This window comes from Emydura macquarii, unplaced genomic scaffold (genome assembly GCF_026122565.2).
Source record: "Emydura macquarii macquarii isolate MOO-44397 ecotype Brisbane River unplaced genomic scaffold, CSIRO-AGI_Emac_v2 contig_2422, whole genome shotgun sequence".
Classification (NCBI taxonomy): Eukaryota; Metazoa; Chordata; order Testudines; family Chelidae; genus Emydura; species Emydura macquarii.
In genome coordinates this window covers 7,689,474-7,711,106 of record NW_027132559.1, presented here as the reverse complement: position 1 = coordinate 7,711,106, position 21,633 = coordinate 7,689,474, and the positions used below count along the sequence as shown (strand labels likewise).

Here is a 21,633-nt window from a genome sequence, read left to right as displayed (position 1 = left end):
CCAAGCTTGAGCCTATAAAGTTCTCTTAACAATATTTACTTAATTTAACAATTTTATATTAGCACATCATGTTTATCTGATTTGTGTAGGTAGAATTACTGAATCAGTACTTTCAGTTTACAGATAAAACCTTTGGATTCCAGGAAAATATTTCATCACACATCCTGCTTTTTAATGCTGACCACATCTTGACAATGATCTAGCTTCCATGGAAGTTTAATACATAGGTGAATGCTGAATCTATAGATCATGCCATTTCTGCCAGATACACATTTTTCAGTTACCTGTATTGGGGAGAAAATATTTTATTGGAGCTGGATTCTGATACCCTTGCTCACATTGACTAATGCCTTACTTGTAAAGCAGACCCTTTGGCATCAAGCTGTTACTCGGTAAGAGTAACAATATCGGAATCTGGCCCATGGTGATTAGATTGTGAAACCTTTGCTTACTGGTGAGCATTTATTTGTGAAAGTGCACGTCAGTGTGAGCAAAGGTTACACAATTTAGTCCTTAGTACCTGGGCCTTTTCTGGTTTCACCTCTGGAGACATGGAGTAAAGTTTTCAAAAGTGCCTGTGTCACTTAGGAGTCTGAACCCAATTTTCCAAAGAGACATAGGCACTTTGAAGACTAAGCCTATGTCTACACTTGCCACCAAATTTGGTGGCAGTCGATGGGAGATACGCAAGCTACATAGAGTATTATGTCAACTTCCTAATTCCTACTTACTGTGGTGTCTTCAGTTCGCTGAGCCAATGGGAAATGCACTCCTGTCGATGTGGCGTTACTCCACCTGGTGGAGGTGGATTAATGACATCAATTTCCAGGTTGACTGAGCGGGACTCCACTTCCGCTCAATCGATCTGGGTAAATCAATCTGAGGGCGGCTAATTTGCTGCCATCAGTCTAGACATAACCTCAGTCTCATTGAAAACCAATGGAACACAGGATCTTAGGGTGTGTCTACCCTGCAGCTGGGAGCAAGCCTTCCACTCCAAGAAAGTATAGTCACACTAGTGGAGTCTGAGTGAGCACACTAAAAATAGTGTGGACATTGAGGCTAGGGCTACAGCTTGGGTTCTTAAGCCCACCCGACCCTGTACACTTGAAAGCGTGAGCTGCACCAACCACACTATTTTGCTCGTTTAAGCTCTGCTTGAGAGAGTCTGTCTACCCAGACTGGGAGATACACTTCCAGCTGTAGTATAAACATATCCTTAAGTGCCTAAGTCACTTTTGATAATGGAACTTCAGCTCCTAAATCATATAGGCACTTTAACAAATGTTACTCCTAGGCTCCAAGTTTGGCTTAGGATCCAAGTGAAATGAGTTTGGTGATTTATTGAAATGAGCTAGTAGACATTTGTCCACATTAGCATATCACTATGCTATTAGTAGTCTCTGCTGAAGAGAAGCCTGGGGTTAAAATAATAGTGTTGTTTAATTTTTAGTACACAAAAGCACCTGTATGGAGAAGCTTGCCCTTATTATGCTTTGATCTAACCAAGGGTGTTAAATAGGGCGGTCAATTAATCACAGTTAATGCATGTGATTAACACAAAACAAATTAACTAGATTAAACAAAATAGTCACAATTAATCACAGTTTTAATCTCACCGTTAAACAATAATAGAATACCAATTTAAATTTATTATATTTTTGGATGTTTTTCTACATTTTCAAATATATTGAATGTATACAGTGTTCACTTTATATTATTTTTTATTATAAATATTTGCACCGTAAAAAAGATAAACAAAAGAAATGGTATTTTTCAATTCACCTCACACAAGACTACTCATCCCTACTTCTTGTTCAGCCAATTGCTAAGACAAACAAGTTTGTTTACATTTATAGGAGATAATGCTGCCCACTTCTTATTTACAATGTCACCTGAAAGTGAAAACAGGTGCTCATATGGCACTGTTGTGGCTCGCATTGCTAGGTATTTACATTCTAGATATGGTAAACATTCGTATGCCCCTTCATGCTTTGACTTGTAGGCTGTAAAGTTTTACATTGTTTTGTTTTTGAGTGCAGATACATTAAAAAAAATCTACATTTGTAAATTGCACTTTCACTATAAGGAGATTACACTACAGTACTTTTATGAGGTGAATTGAAAAATATTATTTCTTTTATCTTTTTACAGTGCAAATATTTGTAATAAAAAATAATATAAAGTGAACAGTGTACACTTTGTATTCTGTGTTGTAATTGAAATCAATCTATTTGAAAATGTAGAAAAATATCCAAAAATTATTATAATAACTTTAAATTGGTATTCTATTATTGTTTAATAGTGTGATTAAAACTGCGATTAATCGCAACTATTTTTTTAATCTCACAATTAATTGTGATTATTTTTTTAATCATTTGACAAGCCCTAGTGTTAGGCCCTCAGCATAAGGAGTAAAGTTCACAGAAAGTAAATTATAATTAAAAGAGAGAAAGAGAAAAGAAACAGTATATTCTTTACGTATTTCGTTATGTTTCTGCACTAGCATTTTCAGTTAGGTTGTTAATGATTTACAATATTTTTGTATGGCTTTGATCTGTAGTGTAGTGCTCATCACTTCAAAGGGTCATAGAAAAGTGTAGTATTTTCTATATTTATGACAGTTCTAAATAATATATTCCTCACGATAGCTATCTACAGACCACAGGGATTGACACAGCAATCCACAACAGCTACTGCAAGTAGAGAGACCGTGTGCTCGTGGGCCTCAATCCTGACTTGGAGGGACTAACTAGAAGTAGAAAGATAGTTCCTCCTCTGTCCTCAGTCTTTAGTATCTCCACTGAGATCCTCATTTACTGTGTATTTATGATGAAAATAATAGTTTCTGTACATCTGAGATAAATCTAGGAAACAGCTTTTGAAAGTGATTTGTACCACAAAATTAAAATGTAAATGTGCTCATTTTTTTATGATCTCCTCACAGAATATTAGTTACTGGAGTCACTTGCAAATCTTCCATTGACTTCAATGGAAGGCAGATAGGATATCAGGGGGTATGATGTTGCATAGAGATGGAGAGACTCATCTGTCAGTCAGGTCAGCTGATTCCTATCACTTCTAACTCAAGTATAAAAAGATTTAAGAAGCTCTCTGGGGGTAAAAGTAGCTTTTGTGGTGAGATGGAAAGTTAGGGGTGAACCACCCAGTGAGCAAGCAAACACACAACTCCCCCTCCCCCCAAAAAAAAGAAAGAAAGAAAAAGCTAAGCTCAGGAAAAAACTTAGGTTTATCTTTGTTACTTAACAATAAAGGCAAGGAGGTATGTTTGGACCAAATCCAGGATACTGTAGGGTCCCTAATAATAATGATGTTAGATGTATTTACTGAAACCAAGTTACTGTAAAACATGATCAATTTATGTTCTGAATTTAACAATTATGAAGTGTTAGAAGTAGTAGGCCAAGTTTTATAGTAGCCTAAACTGATGCAGCTTGAGGGAGAATAGAGAACTGTTACCTTGTATCTCATCTTTGCAGGAACTGATTTTTGTTTTCCTTTGGAATTCTGGACTTGAAATTGATTTCATTTATTAGCTCTAAGCTCATGTTAAACATTGACAGACATGCTAGTGTCTCACTGAGTCCGCTGGTCTGATTACCTTGAATTATGTGACCCCTTCATTTCCCAATTTGTGAATGTTTATGCTTGTTTTAAATAGCCAGGGATGAACTGGTTTGGATGAAAGTTGAACTGGTCCAAATACTGGTTCCAAATGGAAGCTTTTTAGAAATTTGGAAAAAGTTTAGTTTAGTTAACCTTTTTCCTCAAGATTTTTTGTTTTTATACCTCTACACTTTCTGATTCCAGCTGTGAGAATAATGCCTACAGTCAGTCTCCTTTCCAACCCCTTAAGAGAAGTTATATCCTGGGTGCTCCTCAAAACACTACTGATCTGAACAGATTAAAATGCCATCAGGAGTACATTTGTCCCTAGCTTACTGCAAAATGCATTTTAATAAGGTTTTTAGTTTTACATTACCAGAATCTTCTGCTTGAGACAAAGACAATCACTGTGTGGTATATCCATTAGAAATATTCTACTGGATTTTTGTAACTGGAAGAACACTTTGATTAAAGGAGCTATATTACAGTTGGCTTATACTCTAAGCACATTACATATTTCTAATACATTACCTCAGAAGCAGCAAGGTAATGTTTGTATTTATGCAGTGTTAATTGCTTGTGTTTTAAAGGTTATTTGTATAATGTAGTAGCTTAACAAGACCCATTTTAGGCCCAGATCCTGCAAACACTTATGAATGTGCATAGCTCTCTAGGCACACAAAGTCCCACTATGGTCAGTGGGTCTTTTCCAGCGTTTAGTTATGCACATGCTAGGTCTTTACAGGATCAGGGCCATAATGTGCTAGCAAACTGTTTCATTTTTCTCTAAACATCAGCAAAAGAGATATGGAGCTCAGTTTTCACTCTGAAATTCCCTACTAGAAAAATTGTTGAATTATTCCTAGCTAGTTCTCTGTCCACCCCCATTTAAAAAAAAAGGATAAGCGTTATAATAGAATCATTTAGTACTTACATTTACCATGCTTGTCAGTATATACACACTCTCTTGGAAAGGCGCTACTGTGAAATAGTATACCTAGAAACTAACTGGCTTTCAGTGAAATCATAGACTCTTATACATTATGGAGGGAAGAGACCTCAGATGTTATATCCTTCATGCTGGTACTCCGCACTGTGTCTCACTGATATCTCTGAAAAGCTGAATTGTAATATTTTGTATGTCTTCCTCTTTCTGGTACTTTCTCAGTTACACATACTTGTCCATTACTTGTACCATATTTCCCATGCTGTTGTGATGAGGGTGAAGGAATTCATTACAAGTTCTAGCAAGACTGACTATAAACACTTTCGCAGATGACCAGTTACACCTTGCACTTTCTTAACCAGAACAAGTCAATTTATAAGTACTGTTGGAAGTAAGCCAGAAGAAATTGAGCTGAAAGGGGGAGAAGGGACTAAAAGCAATCTTGGAAGCTCCTGTTTATTTTTTCAGTAGCCATAAAGGCTGAAACGAGTCCTGTCTGATGCTGTTTACTTTGGAACTTGGCTGAAGCAAGTATTGATTTGCTTTAACCTATGGCTGATGGAAGGATGAATCTCTTTGGATGATGACTGAAAAAAATCTCTTTGTTTTTTGCTATGCTCATTAATATTCAAAACAGCCACTTATATAACATTCTGTTAGTACATTAACTCCATCTCACAGGTGCTTTAAATCTAACAAAATTATACAAAATCCATTACTTGATCTAACCACTGCCTATTCTGCTCCTTTCTTCTCTCCTCCCTTCCCTAGTAAGTGTTAACTGTATTGAATTTAGTGTAGAATCATGTTTTCTATGATGTCCACTCCCTAGTTAGCTGAAATCCTCAGATAGCTGCTTGGAAAATGCAGCCTATGAAACTACCAACAAAGATGTTGGACATTTTTAAACAGATTAGATCAATTTTTTTAAAAAAAATTAGCTTATTTGAGGTGTTAGAGAGTCTGAACAATCTTTAGTTGTGCAAAGATATCGGGAAAAAATGATAAATTTGTGCAAAAATAAAGCTGCTGGATAACATAAATAACTGCATGCTTACTTTAAGTCCAGTGAGGAAGTCTTTGGACTAACTGTAGTTGTCATAACCCCACAGGTCTCAAACCTAGGTAGGTAGGGGGCCTACTCAACTAGCATCTTGCTACACTCACTCAGCTGTTTGCTACTAACCAAATAGGCACACAAAGCGAGAGAGACCATGAAACCTTAAGCTACATCAGGGAGCCTCCCTGATTGGAGGAACACTGGGACCTCTCATTAGTCAGAGCTTGTTATTTAAATCTAAAGAGAGAGACAGGAAGTTGTCTTCACAAGTGGATGTGATTGCTGCTTGGATTCATTTTGTGGTGCTATGATGTCTGACCTGCCTGATTCATGGTATTCTGACTCCTGGTGAGCAGAGCAGGGCCTGACCCTGTCAGGATTAGTTTGAGTGGATCTTGTTTGATTCTTGATAAACTGTGTATAGCTTTGCTGAACTAGGTTGCTACCTGCTACACCAGGTTGCCTGTGTGCTGGCCCTAATGGTGGTAGCTAGCAGACAGAAACCCAGGCATAAATTCCTGTAATCCCTACAGTCACCAGCAATGAGACTTTGAACTATTTTCAAGGCACTGCTGCTAGAGTTTGCACTGCATGTTGCAGATGTAATGATAGGTACACCATGGATACTCATACAGTGTTGGTCCCTGCTAAGACAAGATGGTTGCCCTGTTTATTACAAAAAGCCTGATGTCCTTAAAGTGCCAGGGAGCAGAACAGGCATCAGCCAATGCTAACTGTGTGTATTGGGTAGAATAGTGTGGGGAAGGGAATGATCCTCAGGGGTAACTTAGATATAGATAGCAGGCAATTGAGCGATGTTAGACAATGGGCCTCCATTTCTGTGCACCTTTGTGTAATCATCTAGGCCAATGCAAAGTGACATGGTAAAACTTCACATTCCCATTGTACTACTGAAAAATGGTGTTGATGGATAAAGAGTACTGAACAGGAATTTCTCATTCACTGTCATGGATCGCTTTTTTCCCCCCATCACCCACTTTATAGAGATGTAAATGATTGTGCAAGGCAGTGAAATATCTCTTCTTAACAGTGCATCAATTTTTAAGTCTTCTGCCCAAGTAGTGGGTGAGGGAAAACTTTAGTCACTGAAGTGACTTTTTTTTTTGTGATCTACAGTGTTTGTTTGTCTTCAGGGGCTGAGCAGTTTTAATATAAATTATATAAAGACTTTCCAGTTTATACTGGTTTGCATTGCTAATACAGAAGTTGCCACTGTCTGATGTAATGTATACTTTTTTCACCATTTGCCTCTTGTAAATTCATAATCTGCATACTTCAAAATAACCAATGTGTGAAGGTTGCTAGCAACAATATCTATTGTATTGCAAAATTTTTTTTTAACTCTTCCAAAGAATCCCATCCTATCCATTGTCTTAGAATAAAAACAACAACTGGATGGTAATGGAAACAGTTCTCCTTACAGTTCCATTTGACCACCCCTACTCTCCAATACTCTGTCCCTTGTAAAACTGATTTTTGAGATGGCAGGGCATGTTGATAGCAGCTTTCCTGTTTTACTGATAATGGACCCTGTAGTTGACAGTTTGTAGTGTGGTGGCTTAAATTGCTACTGTGTTCAGTTACAGGGCAGTTGAGTGGTGACTGAGCTACTGAATACAGTAGAAGCTTTTTTTATTTAATTTAATTTTTTTAAAAAAAGCTCTTCTGATTCATAAGTGGGAGTCAGCAGAGTTGGGTCCTTGTGCTCTCTGACACTTATCCTGTATGACCGTAAGAAAATCATTTGACTCAGATTTCCCCTCCCTCCTTCAGGAGTATGGAACATCTGCAGTTCTACTTGTATTTGTATTATAGTTGCATAGCACCTCTGAAAATCAGGCCACTTGTGCCTCTATTTTTCTGATTTTAAAATAGGAGTAATACTTATTTTACAGCGCTGTTGTGAGGTTTGTTTTGTTAATTACTTTGATATCTTTAGACTGAAGGAACTGTACAAGTGGAAGATATTGTGACATATATCAGTTTTATTTTTTCAGATCAAAAACTATCCTTGGATGTCCATATAGTTCCCACTGATGACAGTTGAAACTGTGCTGATGTCCCTAGGTAGAACTCTTATGTGGCTCTTGTGTCTTTTTTGGCTTTGGAATTCAGAACTACCTATAGACTAACACGGCTACCCTTCTGGAACTATAGAAATAGTGTGGGGAGTGGAGGAGGATGTTGCTATGATAGGCAGAGAGCTAATTGCTGCTCTCCAGAAGAAAAATTATTACAGAAACTTCATTTGGTGAGAATATTTTAAATGCAAAATTTTGTACTGATATAAATATTTTCCAAATCCTAATAATAAAACTAAAGGAATTACAAGTATGGTTATAAGAATTGTGTGGTCTAACCCCCCCCCTTTGGGTGCTGCATAACGACTGGGCAAATATCCCTACAGTGACTCATCAGTAAGTTTCTATACAAATTTATCCCAATCCATAGGAAAACTGTCCTCTCTGCCATAGGTACAGATGTCAGGAGGGCATTTCACTGCATAATACTTCATATTTGTTTTGAGGACTTGTCTCCCATCAGTGGCACTTAGCAGTGCCAGAGCTATGGCACTGCTCTTTATTTCAGTTATTCGTAACTCATGTAATAAACAAAAAGGGCCAAATTAATCCTGGCCTGTGTATGTGGAAGGAACTTCCTCCATCCCAGCTCATGAAATCTCTGCGACACCTATAGTCCATCAATGAAGGCAACATGCAGACTGATTCCTCCATTTGACTGGGTGGAAGATGCAAATTGGCCAAAAGGCATTGTAGAGATGAGGCAGAGACATGCCCCAGACATTCAAAGTAGTATGTGGGAGCAGAAAAAGGAGCTCTATGCCATTCCTAGGGAGTTGCCATGGACACAAGGTATAATCCTCTGAGACTTTCCCACGAGGTGGAGTGGCTTTGCACTGCCCTTTACTCAGGGCAGTTTAGCTGACATCTTTTTGCCTGAAAATCTGAAACTCCTGTAAAGAGGTCAAGTTGGCTACATCTAAGAGCGAAGAGTGAATGACTTACTGGAATTAATCATTCTTAAATTCAGTATTAAAATATTAATGTGGCTGAGGCGAACAAGCAAACACAGTGATGGGGGCTTGCCGTGTAAGGCATCACATAAGTGATGCTCACTACCATGAGCCAATATTTGTTCTATATAAAGGCACTCAAATGCCTGTACATCCAGGCCAAAGGATTAATGTAGAACTTGCCCACACACAACAGATTACAGAATTTTACAATCCAACACATTTCATGAAACAACATTTTGTGAGGAAAGGAGAATGAGAATCAAGAAACTGTCCTCTTTCAGGTAACAGTTAAGACACCATAGGTGTAGCATTTTTTTTCTTTGTCAGGAATTTAATTAGCATGAGATACTATATAGCGGTTGTAATATGGATTTGAATAAAGTGCATTCTCCATGAAAATAGAAGAGATCTGGTAACTCTTAGCATTGCAGTAGATGTGCAATATTTTTTCCAATAAGTCAGATTTTGTGCTATACAATGCAAAGTTTATGAAATGGGGGAGCAATCTAGAGTTCCAACTTGAGCAGTTCTGAGGCAGCAGAGCTTGGAACTAGTTAACCTTGCTCAGTTTTTTTAATTTCATGAAGAAAATCATTGATTAGGAAGGCAACTGTCTTAGTGGACAGAACACTGGACTGGGTTTCAGGAGATCTGGGTTCTATTACTGGCTCTGCTAGTGGACTGCTGGGTAATCTTGGGCAAATCATTCCCCTCTCTGTGCCTGAGTTTCCTCATCTGTAAAGTAGGGGGTAATGATACTTACAGGCTTTGTAAAGCACTTTCAGATCTACAGATGAAAAATGCTATCTATTTTTTTAAATAAAAATAGCTTTGTACATACAGTCATGGGAAGAAGTGGCAGTACTTTTTGAGGTGCTGGAGAAGTGCAGGTTCAGCTTTATGTCTTAGTGTGCAACCCAGGTGTGGACTTACTGTACAGGATAATGAACTAAAATCATTCATTTTAGTCTGAATGCAGATATGCTATAAAGTAATCATGCCCATAGTTATTTCTCAATCATGCAAAAATCCCTGTTCTCATTAACCATTCAGAATGCAGGGATTTGCATAAAAGCTGCCCAATTATTTCATAACAAGCAAGTATGCAACAGCACTTCCTGCTTCTTTTTTCATTCTCCATTGCCTTCACTAGCTGGAGTAATAAAACCACTGATGCTGAGGGGTCATAGAGAATGATTTAGATACATATGCACACTAATTGAGCTTTTAAATAATTTTGATAGGGAGACTATTGTTGAGGGAGGCCTTTTAAACTTAATGGTGCTGTCTTAAAAACAAAAAGCATCTCATGGTGCTTGTAACAGGGTGTGGTGCTTAATGAGTACCTGAGAGGCCAGTCAAGTTACTTGGTGTCACCTGAGTGAGGGAGAGCCAGGGTTAATTGAGAGTGAAGCACAGCTAGGGAAAGGCTGGGCTAGCTCTATGAGGCCAAGAGTCTGAAAAGAGAAAGGGACTGCAGGGGAAGGAGAGAAGTTAGGTTGCTGGGATCCTGCCCTGGACTAAGGAGTATAGCAAGAGGCTAGGAGGAGAATGAAGTAGTCATGGGGTGTAGAGTAGGCTCCTATGGTAAACCAGAAGCAGCCATGAGAAGATAGAGATGCTGGGTAGGAAGGAGCCAAGGAAAAGAGTAACAGGGACTAAGCAGATGTGATTGCTGGTTGTAGGTTCCTGATTCGGAACCGGGTGTCATGGGCAGGCCTGTGTTCCCTAGCAAGCCCCTGCTATAGTGGTTCAGAACCTAAGGAAGGGCTGATAATTGTCTGGAAACAGCATTTGGACAGGGGTCCTGTTGGACTTCCTAACCTCAGAGAGTGGACAAAATGGTAACCTGGCTAGGGGGTTAACTTAACAGAAGAAAGCCTATTGTAGAGCAAGCAGTGAATAGCAAAGGGGCAGATAAGACACAGTCAGAATCAAGTTTCCTGACAGATGCAAGGAGGTGAGTGTCTACTCTGTTACATTGCTTTATTAAACAACGACATGCTAAGCCATCATCCTTGGTTGGAAAGTAATCCTTTTGAAGCAGTAGAAGACTTGAGAGAGACAGGAGAAGAGCAATTAAAGGGCTAAAAGAAGGGGAGCATGTTTCAGTAATGATGAAGTTCATTCCTGTCAACTCAGTATATTAACTGTTACACACAAACTACCTGAAAAGAATTCTATTAAGGTTGCAAAGTCAAGCCCTCGAAAGTTAGGAAATGCCATAATTAAGTTGTCTGTCTAACCTTAACTCAGCTCCCTTGCGCTTTGAACATATAAAGCGCTATATAATGCGGAGTACTTTGAAAGATCAGGTCCTAGGTGCCTCAGATCAGGCACCCACAATTAGTGGATACTTTTAACTGTAATCTCTAAACTGTAAACAGTTCTCCATCTGTAAAATGGAGATAATACAACCCTTTTACATCACAAGGGTACTATGAAAATAATTTCATTTATGTTTGTGCCCTCAGATATTCTAGTGATTAGTGTCCTAGACAAGCCAATGAGGAAATGAATAATTTTGTCTCCAGAACAGAATTTGAATGGTGTGCAGTAAATGAGGCCCAAGGCCCCACGTTGAATAATGATAATTCAAAAGACTGAATACTTGTTCATTAAGTGAGCACCATTCAACGTGTGTACTGAATGAGGGAAGGATCCCGTGGAAAATATAGTATGTGGTCATGTAATTATGATAGTCTTAAATGTGTACACACACACAGGGCTTGCACGGGCATTGCAACCTTCATTCTGGCATTTCATGACTTAATGCTCTTTTAACATAGATTTGGTGGGATCATTGAGAGCACAGGAAAGACAGGATCCCTGCTCTCAGTTCAGGTGCCTGGACCTGGCATGGTCCACAGCAGCCCAGAGCTGTAATTACGCTGAAAAGCCTGCTCAGCTTCAAGCTGATGGAATGTTTAGGGAATTTATTTGCTAAAATCTAAGTCTCTACTAAGCATGTGCAAGCCGATACCTCCCCTGCCACCGGGATTGGCTGGTTTCTTTGCAGGGATAGTAAAAGGCACATCCCTGAGACACAGCCACCCCCTTCCTGGCAAATTTCAGGTCCCTGCTCTCAAGTGTGAAGATGTTAGTTTTAAAAGAAAAGGTTACCAGAATTTAACATGGACAAAATAATGTTTCCCTAGCCTTGTTCTTGAAAATGGTACATTTTTTAGCTAAATTTTCCAGAACATTTCTGCCTGAGGCAGACAACCAGCATGTAAAATTTCAGCCTGAATGGTTAACATTTGAGGAAGTTATGTAAGCAACTGTAAATAGGGTCTTATAATGGCAAGTGTTGGGCAAACTTAGGCCATGCTACCAGCCTCACATATAATATCCTGCGTTTTTCAACAGTGCAAAAGTTGCATTTTTTTTTAACTATTAAACATAGGTTTTAACAAGGCTCTCCTTTGCCATTAAAAATAGAAGATGACTCTTACTGGAGTTATGGTAAGGGAGAAAATAACTGTTTGGCATAAGTCTGTTTTCAGTGACTTAACAAAGTTATTGGTAATTAAGGAATTGTTATGTTTTTAGGTTAGCCTTAGTTCAGACAGCAAGACACTGGATGAGAACATGTCATCCTTTTGAGACACCTGTTATAAACCAATTTATGATTTTTTTTAAATGCCAGAGATTATAAAGTTTTATTTATATCTAATACTGCAAATCTGCCAAGATAAACATAATGTGTTTTGAGCATGTGGGAGTGATCAGATATTGTTATGGAATTATCTGGATGTCATGGAGTGGAAGTACTGTAAAAAATATATAATCGGAAGATTAGACTTACTAAACTTTATCTTCGTGTGATTCTGACCTTGCTATTAATTCCCAGAGAGGGGTTTCATTTAGGTAGCTTATCTTTCTTTTGAGACACATCTCCCTCTTTCTGGTGTCAGAGTTGGATACAACAGTATGACAATTTGACATCACGAAAGTCTTAAGGTACACATATATTGTTCTCCAAACAATTAGCAATTGGTTGATATGCTGCTGATGGTTAAAAGGCTGACTGAAATCTCTGATTGTGTATGTGATTCCTTGGAATTTGTTAGAGCCCCTTGCTTAGACTGTATCTACATAATTTTCTATCTACAAACATCTACAGATTTAATGTCAGATTCTATGCTACTGTTTTCAGTAATTTGTGCCATGTGAAGACATCATTTTGAAATTAAAGCACTTAGTTACAAGGCCAATAACAGAAATTGAGACATAGGTTAAAATTACTTTTAACCTTAGTTGATATTGCAGAGATAAAGGGAGGCTTATGCAGGTGACCAGGAATAACTAAAAATGTTCTTGTCTGAACAGAGATGAAACTGTGGGATAGAACAGGTGAAAGCAGGTGCAAATGGCTGGATAGGATGGAGCACTGGCTCCAAAGGAAGGCTAGATAAAATTCCACTGGGAGTAATCTTTTTTTTTTTTTTTTTTTTTAAGGCACTTCTGAAGTGGGGACTTAGTGGTGGTGATGAAGGATGATCTCTATTCTTTGTGAGTGTTTTGTAGCTGCAGCATTCCATATGTGCTGGGACTTTGGGAAGATACTGAGGTGGTTCCTGCAGTAATCAAAAGAAGAGGTGAATTGAAAGGCTGAGATGAGTATTGTGCTGGAGATGGAAATAAGGCACTGGTGTGACCTTGCAGAAGAAACAATAAGGAATTAATCAGTGGAGGAGGAAAGAGTGCAAGAACACCCAGGTTACAGAAAGTGGACTTGGTTTGAGGGCTTGAGCCTATAAGATGGGTAGGAATGCAGTGTTGCATGTGGGGATGCTTTTGTTTAAGAAATGCACTTGCCTGACATTGAGATGAAAAGTTTAGAAGAAGCAACAAGCTTATTTGGTCAAAACAGAGTGAGGCGCCATTAAACAGATATCAAGGCTGTAACAAGTCTATAATTTCGAATGCTGAATACCAGCCCTGAAATTCTATCTGGTACAAAATACAGTTCCAAATGATAGTGTCAAGGTTTTTTAGGCAGGGGGGAAATTATTCCAACAGTATTCTAAAAGTGAAATCAGTAAAACTACACAACAGATCAAAATTTAGAAGTTAAATTGATAACCTCACATACTATAGCAGTGTTTTGTATAGTGCAGTTTTAGCTTACATCATACTAATCCTCAGAGTGCACAGATTGGGACACTGGTTATGTCGTTTGTGATATCAGTAAAATACAGCATTAAGCTGCATATGGCTATTAAAATAGACCAGTGAATGAGTGTGATTAAAAAGCAGACTTCTCTATCACCTTTTAATAGTGGAATGTGTGTATCGACATGTTATACTTTCCTTTCTGTAGATGTGATGAGAGAATACAGGTTCTTTCAGCATAGCTGAACTGCTCTGTGGGGTAGCTAGACCCCTCATGATAACACAACAATAGGAGAGAGAGTGGGATGGCTAATAGGTTTCTACCAGTTTGGGGAAATCTGAGATTATGATCAATGTAAAGGGGTCTGTGTGCATGTCTTTTGTCCATTGCTTATTGAATGGAGAATGAACGTTGAGCTATATTTATACCCTGTGTCCAATAACACCTTTTTGTGGCACGATCTGCTTCACTGGTACAATGGAAATGCAATCCCAGGGGAAGCTGACGGGATTTCCACTGCCGCCCTCCTTCCCTTATTATACCTGTAAAGGGGAAGCCTTGTTTTCCCATAGGTGTTCCATGGAGACCTAGAATTAGCGCACATCTGGCTCTGGCTACTTTTTTTTTTTTTTTTTTTTTTTTTTTAAATACCAGCATAGGCCATGTTTTGGATGCACTGGTCACCTTCTTGGCTCCTTGTAAAAAGGAGGTGGCAACTAATTTTTGTGCTGTCAGGTGGGCAGGAGTCCTCCAGTGGAAGACATGAGTGGATTTAGACCTCTGTTTATCTCTTCCTAGCTGTACATGTTTCTTTACACCCATTCTGGCATTCTTTGTTGGGTCAGATGCAATTTCTCACACTTTCCTTCACTGTGTTGGTCTTCCCAGTTCTGGCTTTTCAGTGTATATTTTACTTTTGCTTACTTCACGATGGCAGCTTTTGTAGCAGTTGAGGATGCTTGGTGTACGTCTGCACTGCAGCAGGGAGGTGTGATTCCCACTGTGGGTAGACAGACTCATGCTAGCTCAGCTTAAACTGGTGCCCTAAAATAGCAATCTGGTTATTGTGACACAGATTAGCTGCCTGAGCCTGGCCCCAGGGGGTTGGGCAGGCTTTTAATTGCTTGGTTAGCCCAAGCTGCTACTGGTGCCACAACATCCACATTGCTGTTTTTAACACAGTAGCTCAATCTGAGCTAGCTCAGGTCTGTTTGCCTGTGCTGGGAATACCTCCCAGCTGCAGTGTACACATACCCTAGCTGGTTAGATCTCAAAATCTGGGGTCTGGAGCTCAGGGCTGTGTATCCTTTGCTTTTGTGAAGGATGGCTGAAACTGAGTGAAATAGATTGGAAAGACTTCGCTTTCCTAGATCTGAGGCTTTGTTTGGTACCTGCCTATTTTGATATACGGGAGTGGTCACTGCTGTTTTGTAGGTTAACTTCTTGCATGTCTTCAGGACTGGAAGTAGAGTCTGCAAGACTCCACAGAGATGGTTACTGGGTTGACACTTTTCTTTCTGGTATGAAGAATGGTGAATGTTTTGGGTTTTTTTGGGCGGGGGGGAGGGCTGGTTATGTAGACCGTGACTTTTTTGTTTTGTCTGGAGAATCTCTCTTCTTCAAAGCAGCTTCTAGGCTGTATGTTGTACTCTGATTCTCTGAACTGTGCCTGGCAGAGGCTGGACTACTGTTCTAAACCTGCAATACTCCTGTTGCTTATTACCGAGCCGTACTGCAGGTTCCTGACTATCAGGATGCTGATGTGAAGTAGCCAGAGGTTACATTAACTAAAATACTAGGACAAACTTGGGTGTCTGAAATTACAGCAGGCATCCACTATCTAAGAGTTAGCTGCTTTTTCAAAGATGCTAAGCACCTGTAGTTCCATTTGAAGTCAAATGCACCTGTAGCTTCAATGTGCTACTCTTGTTTAGGAGCCTAAATCTATAAGTATATTCCTTCTGTAAGTAAGGCCACTTAAGTATGAAATATTACACTTACTTACCTCTAATACTAACATATTCTGACCTCTTGTGTTGAGTCCCTTAAAGGACACTGGTTAGGTTTAAAATTTTAATGTATATTCTTACTTTGTTACTAACTCTGAAATACAACAATTGTAGAAAAATCTAGATTACTTTCAGTTATTTAGGCTACTTACTTTTTGGAGTTCTCCAAGCTTGGAATAAATCATTTAATTTTTGGAAACATCCTACTAGGCTAGGCCAAGGCCCCATGAACGTATACTGCACCTGCCTGGGGATCTAGGGGTGTTACCATACCACAAATAATAGACTAGAAACTGAATGAAACTGACACTTTTTCTTTTCCTGTTTAAAGGCTAGTTACTTTCCAGAAAGCTCTTAAACACAACACTACAGTGATTGAGTTGCAGTTCTCACAGGAGAATATTTAAAACCAATCACCAAGAAAATTACATATTTAAAAGTTGAGGAAAAAAATGGAGTCTTCTGAGGTATATCATGGCCACTGCAGAAAGGAAAATAAAATAAACAGGCACAGGAACTCTGGGCAGCTCTTCCTCTTCGAGGAGGCGGGGGGCAAGTTGGAGGGTTAAATCTTCCAGTCCTTAATCAGGTAAAACTTCTATTGCCTTCAGCGCCTCCACTCATAGCTATTAACATGTGCTCAATAACTGTACACGTCATACTTAAATATGTAAGCCATCTTATCCAGGGCTACACTTTTTATACGTGTTGGCTCACGGATTACATTTTCTGGAATATTCTGAACAGTCCTAAGTGCACAGATGGTGCCCAGTGAATATTAAAAATCATGACTATAATTGTTGACTTTATGGATGCCATGGATGAAATTTCTGTTCTTTGTTCTGGAATTGACCTGAATACAGATGAACCCTGCTACCTCACAATTCATTCCTTCCTGATCCTTAATTTAATCACCAGCCCTTTCTTATCTGAATCACCCTGCCTCTTTTTGTTTACCAAATATATATATATATATACACATTGACTCCAGGCACAAGCTGGGAGCAGCAAATTCACATTCCCACTCAGACTGCTTTGCAGTTAAGAGTTCTACCTGGGGCTAGGAGGACGTGGGCCTGGATCAGACTTCCTGTTTGAAACCCAAGGGGGGGCTTGGAGTCCCACTTTGTGCCTCCAAATAGTACCCTGAAGAGGTTACAATGTAAGTATTAAGGGACTAAAAGTTTGGAACATCCATATGGGAGAGATGAGAAATGGAATAAGAGAGGGTAGGATGAAAGGAATGGAAGTATATGCGATCTTAATTTGAAATATTGGCATTTTTTGATGCTTGTTTGGCTTATTAGTTATTACATAGAATATTGATTCATAAAGGGCCACACATAAATATTGGTGATATCAGTCTTTTAGAAACTAAAAATATAAATTTTGGTCATCCTAGTATTCAGACACTTGCCATAGAAGTCATTTTGCATTTCAGCTAGATTGAAATGCTGTCTAACTTTAATCAAAGCTGCGTAGTCAAACATCTGATTTTTCTCTTCTCAATGAGTTTTGTAATGAATCAGTGATACATGCCAAATACTCTGCTGTTTAGTTTGCTCTCCATGTAACTTTTGGATTGCTATTGACTGCTTTGTCACACTTGATAACTGAACTTTACCTCAGCCACTCCACTGGAATGTGTTGGTGCATTCAGACTTCTTAGAGTCAAGCTGTAGGTTGTCCTCAGATTCCAATTTCAAATCTCAAGTGCACTTTTTTAGAAATATGGCCTCTAACTCAAGAGATACAAGCACAAAAGGATTCCAGGCAACAATTGAGCAGATAAGTATTTATTTATTTAACTAAACGTAGAATTATGCTGATAATAGTTTCTTCAGAGTTAGACTTTTATTTCACTAAAAACTATCTTTAAAGGCTGCTTTCTCTTTCAGGGAACTGCACTGAAATCTTCTGGATTTCATTGAGCATGGTAAGAAATTATCTGAATTAAAACAACTTTCAGTGAAGACTTGGCTTTATTGACTGTTGCCAGGTTTACCTTCCAATAACCTGTACAAAACAGAAGTATTACACTCAGACAAACACAAAACATTCAGTTTATATCATACATTTTAACATGAGAGGGAAAGAAATTGCTAAAAAAAAAAAAAAAAAAACCTATCACAACCAAGTAGTGTAGTATTTACTACTGCTACTTGTTAGGAACACCACAGTGGGTGTTGGGGATTACAGGAAAGGTGGTTGTGAGCTGAGCCAGCAGAAATTGAGGGTTTTGTCCACTTGACATTGCGTTATATTTGAGCTATGCAACAGGCACTTTTTTAAAAACAGGGCCCGGTCATGCAACCTTTACTTGTGTTGATGGGAATTTAGTCACATAACTAGTGCTGTCTAGCACTTGGCCAGTAGAGCCCACGGTTAAAAGCATATAGACAGGCAAGTTAGAAAAGACCCACATATATTAAGGAAGCTAGACCAATATAAGTAATTAGGAGAAAATGGACACTGCTCAAAGGGGGCAAAGGGTATATAACGTTCAGATAAACTAAAGCATCAATAGATCTAAATGATGCTGAAGATAAATCTCATTATTATACTAAGGCTTAGTCTACACTTACATTTTTCTGGCATAACTAAGTTTGTTTGGGATGGAGGGGGTATTACATTTTTTTAATTATCCACTTGTGCCAGCCAAAGCTGTGGTGTAGATGTAGTAATACTTTAAAAAAAAAAAAAAAAAAAAAAAAAAAAAAAGTGTGTTGGTACATAGTATTTCACTGAAAGCTTATATAAGCTAAATCACCAAAAGGACTTTTTTCACCAGTATAAACTGTATCTAAACTAGGAGGGTTTGCTGGTATAGCTATGTCTGTAAACCTTTTACTTTTACTAAGACAAGGCCTTAGTGACACAGTCAGTGTGAAGCTAAAGATAACAAGCAACTGTTAATGTGAACTAGTCACTTGATATGTGATGAGTAAAAACTAAACCCAGTAATGGAACATTCTTTTAAACATTAATTTTCCTTGTCTAAATTTTCAGCTGGGGAACGAACAGTCAAGGCAGTCATGTAAATTGTTACACTGTTGACCACTTACTGTATCTAAGTGAAGAGATGCTAGTGGGGATTGAAATCTGGATCCATTTAAAGCCTTGCATGTAGGCCATGAGGAGTAGCATTTCTTTGAACAGTGCTGAGGAAGTCTCTTTGCTGATTCCCTCTCACACCTTCTTGAGCTTACCCATATATCTTAGCTAGGCTTGAAGCCAAAGTTCTTTTCACTGAAGAATGCTTTGCTAAAATCTCAATTCACACTAGTATGGAGAGGGAGAGAAGTAGGTAGATGTCAAGCTTGTTGAGAGTGCAACAGGCAAGTGTCATCTTTGGGGTGGGGGATGGTGGAAGATTAGGTAGCACCATCTCCACATCCCCACTCTCAGAATGAGGAAATGTTAACCGTCAGCCACACTGTGTACAACTTCATCTTCAAAAACATTTAAAAATTCAGACACACTGTGTCTAAACTCCTTAGCAGGAACTAGAGCAGAGAAACTAAAACAAATATTTATTAATGTACAAGCCTGTTTTGTTTTAAAGGTCCTCTATGCCGAATAGACAGTTGACGAGTGCCTGAAATATAATCTTACCAATGTGTTAAGACTACAGTGGAAGCATGTAAAGTCACTGTTTTTCCCACATACAACAGTGGAATTGTTACTGTATTTGGTAAATGAACACCAATTAATTGTTCCATTTTTAGGAAATTCCTTGCTATTCAGTGTCTGATTAGCTGGACAACTTGTATTCCAGTTCATACTAACTTTGGTTAGCTTTCAATTAAGTTCCTTTAATTGTAATGGTGGTTGTCTGTTTAAAAACTTTCTGCCCTTTCAGCTGTACTGTATTACAGACGCACACTTGCTATCTTACCATTGCCCAAGGTGCTGCTGTCAGCATGAGTGATATGGTTCAAAAACTTAATATTATTCTGTCCATCCCAAGCAGCTTCACAGGCAGGAGTCCTGCCGCCCCCCTCCCACATACAGCACAGGTTGCAACACTGCTTCATTTACTCTTTGATCTCTTCTAGACCTGCCTCCTGGGCTTCTGGATAAACCCGGCCATCTCTTTGGTGGCTGTAGATGACAGGCTAGATCAAGGCAATCTGTCTTTGTCTACTGGGCCATGCATGGGCTTGAGGGGATAATTGGGAGATGTAATCCCACATAAGGGTAAATTGTTGAGGAATGGCGAGGACCTTGAGTATTTTTTGTCTTATTGGGCAGCAGCCTGGATGTTTATGGTCACCACGGGAATCTGTCTCTACTAACTTTTTCTCCTTTCTTGCTTTTCAGGTGACTGGTGCTGCTGCTATTGCTGAAATCTCCTCATCCCAATGCAGATTTGAGGCATTTAGGGTGCTGTAGTCATGGCTGTTGTCCATTTAAATTGTTGGGTGGGTATTGTGGAGTGTGGGGATATATTTGCTGTGGCATAGAAACAAGCCCAGTGCCCTGGCGGGTAGGTGTATCTTTCACCATAGTCTCCTCCCCCAAACTGGTTTTCCCCTCACTTTTTCTGAGTCTTGTCATTTAAAGCTGGGAAGATATGTAGTGTTCTATGTTAAACTGCTGTACTGTGTAACTGTGGAGAAGGAAGTTTTACTGTCACCGTTGAGTGCAATGTGCTGTATAGTATGATTGAGCAATTTTATTTTATTTTACAATGTAAAAAACAAAAAAATTCTTTGTGGATGGGAAAAAAATAAATATTTTAGCTTTCTCTAAAACATCTCTCAAGTTATTCTAAAAGATTCCCCTGCAGGGGCAAGAATAGCCCAACAAAATAATGCTTTGCATTTCTCAGGCTGCTGGTATTGGGAGCGAGCACTCTATGCTGGACTCCGACAACTCATATCCTGAGGAGGCCACAACCAAATCAGAGTTCATCAAAGACATGCTTTATTTGAAGACCAGGAGTAATATGTAGCAAGCATCATCTGGAGATGTGAGAAGTAGGCACTTCAAATAACTGACCCTTAGTCCTCAATCATGATCTCCAAAGAAACTGCAGTGACAGCTGCTATGAACCTCTCTGCACATGAGGTTTGTGCAGTGTTGAGCAAAGCTATTCAACTTCAGTGATACTTTTTTTTCCCTTTAATATGCATGAAATTTTGTCCTTTAAAGAACATGCCTTCCTTTTCACCCTGTTGGAAGAAAATCATTTGCTCTTACCACTGCATTACATGTTTTTCTGTATCATTCTGCTTTGTAGCATATTTTCTGATAATACTTTGACTCTAATGGGCTGTTTGGCCTATACACATGTAATTTTGCAGTATTGTCTAAGGTTTCATGAAAAAATCCTGAATACTGTATTGTCATATTTAAAGTATGTTTATGTGATCATCTAACCAAGACTAAAAGGAAGGCATACAAGGGGGTGGAGTTAAGGTTGTTGTCTGTAAGTGCTTAACTCTTCAATCTTAACACTTGCTGTGCAGATTTCTTTTATAGAATGTCTGAGTGTGATTTATATATTGTGAACTACCTCAGTCTCCATATCTGCATTTTATGTATAATGCCTTTTATAAATATTCTATGCCTCTGATTTACTTGTGACATTTTCCTGCTTGAATGCATAAAGTAGATCAAAAGCCTGTTGAAGGAATCAAGCAGGAAAGGCAAAACAGTGACAGTTAAGAGTCTTAGAGGAAATAAGGAAGCTGTTTATTGGGGAATTCCCTCTACCTGGCCCCATCCAGGCTAAGAAGGGTTTATCTTCCTAATGCTAAGTCTAGAATCAAAGGGGAAACTCACGTTTTAAAGATGTTGGACTAGAGC

The 21,633-nt window shown here is 38.8% G+C and overlaps 1 protein-coding gene and 1 long non-coding RNA gene across 9 annotated transcripts in view; both read left to right on the top strand.

The window, feature by feature from the left end:
* Positions 1–21,633, top strand: part of RBMS3 (RNA binding motif single stranded interacting protein 3) — an 864,086-nt gene that overhangs the window by 38,285 nt on the left and 804,168 nt on the right. The gene's annotated exons all lie outside the window — the stretch shown is intronic.
* LOC137162259 (uncharacterized) lies at positions 5,902–21,400 on the top strand. Of its 2 annotated transcripts, XR_010922341.1 has the most exons (4): positions 5,907–5,981; positions 13,153–13,206; positions 17,718–17,755; positions 20,143–21,400. It is a non-coding gene; the product is annotated as an uncharacterized lncRNA (long non-coding RNA). The 2 variants fall into 2 exon arrangements; XR_010922340.1 differs by lacking the exon at positions 13,153–13,206 and having other exon boundaries at positions 5,902–5,981.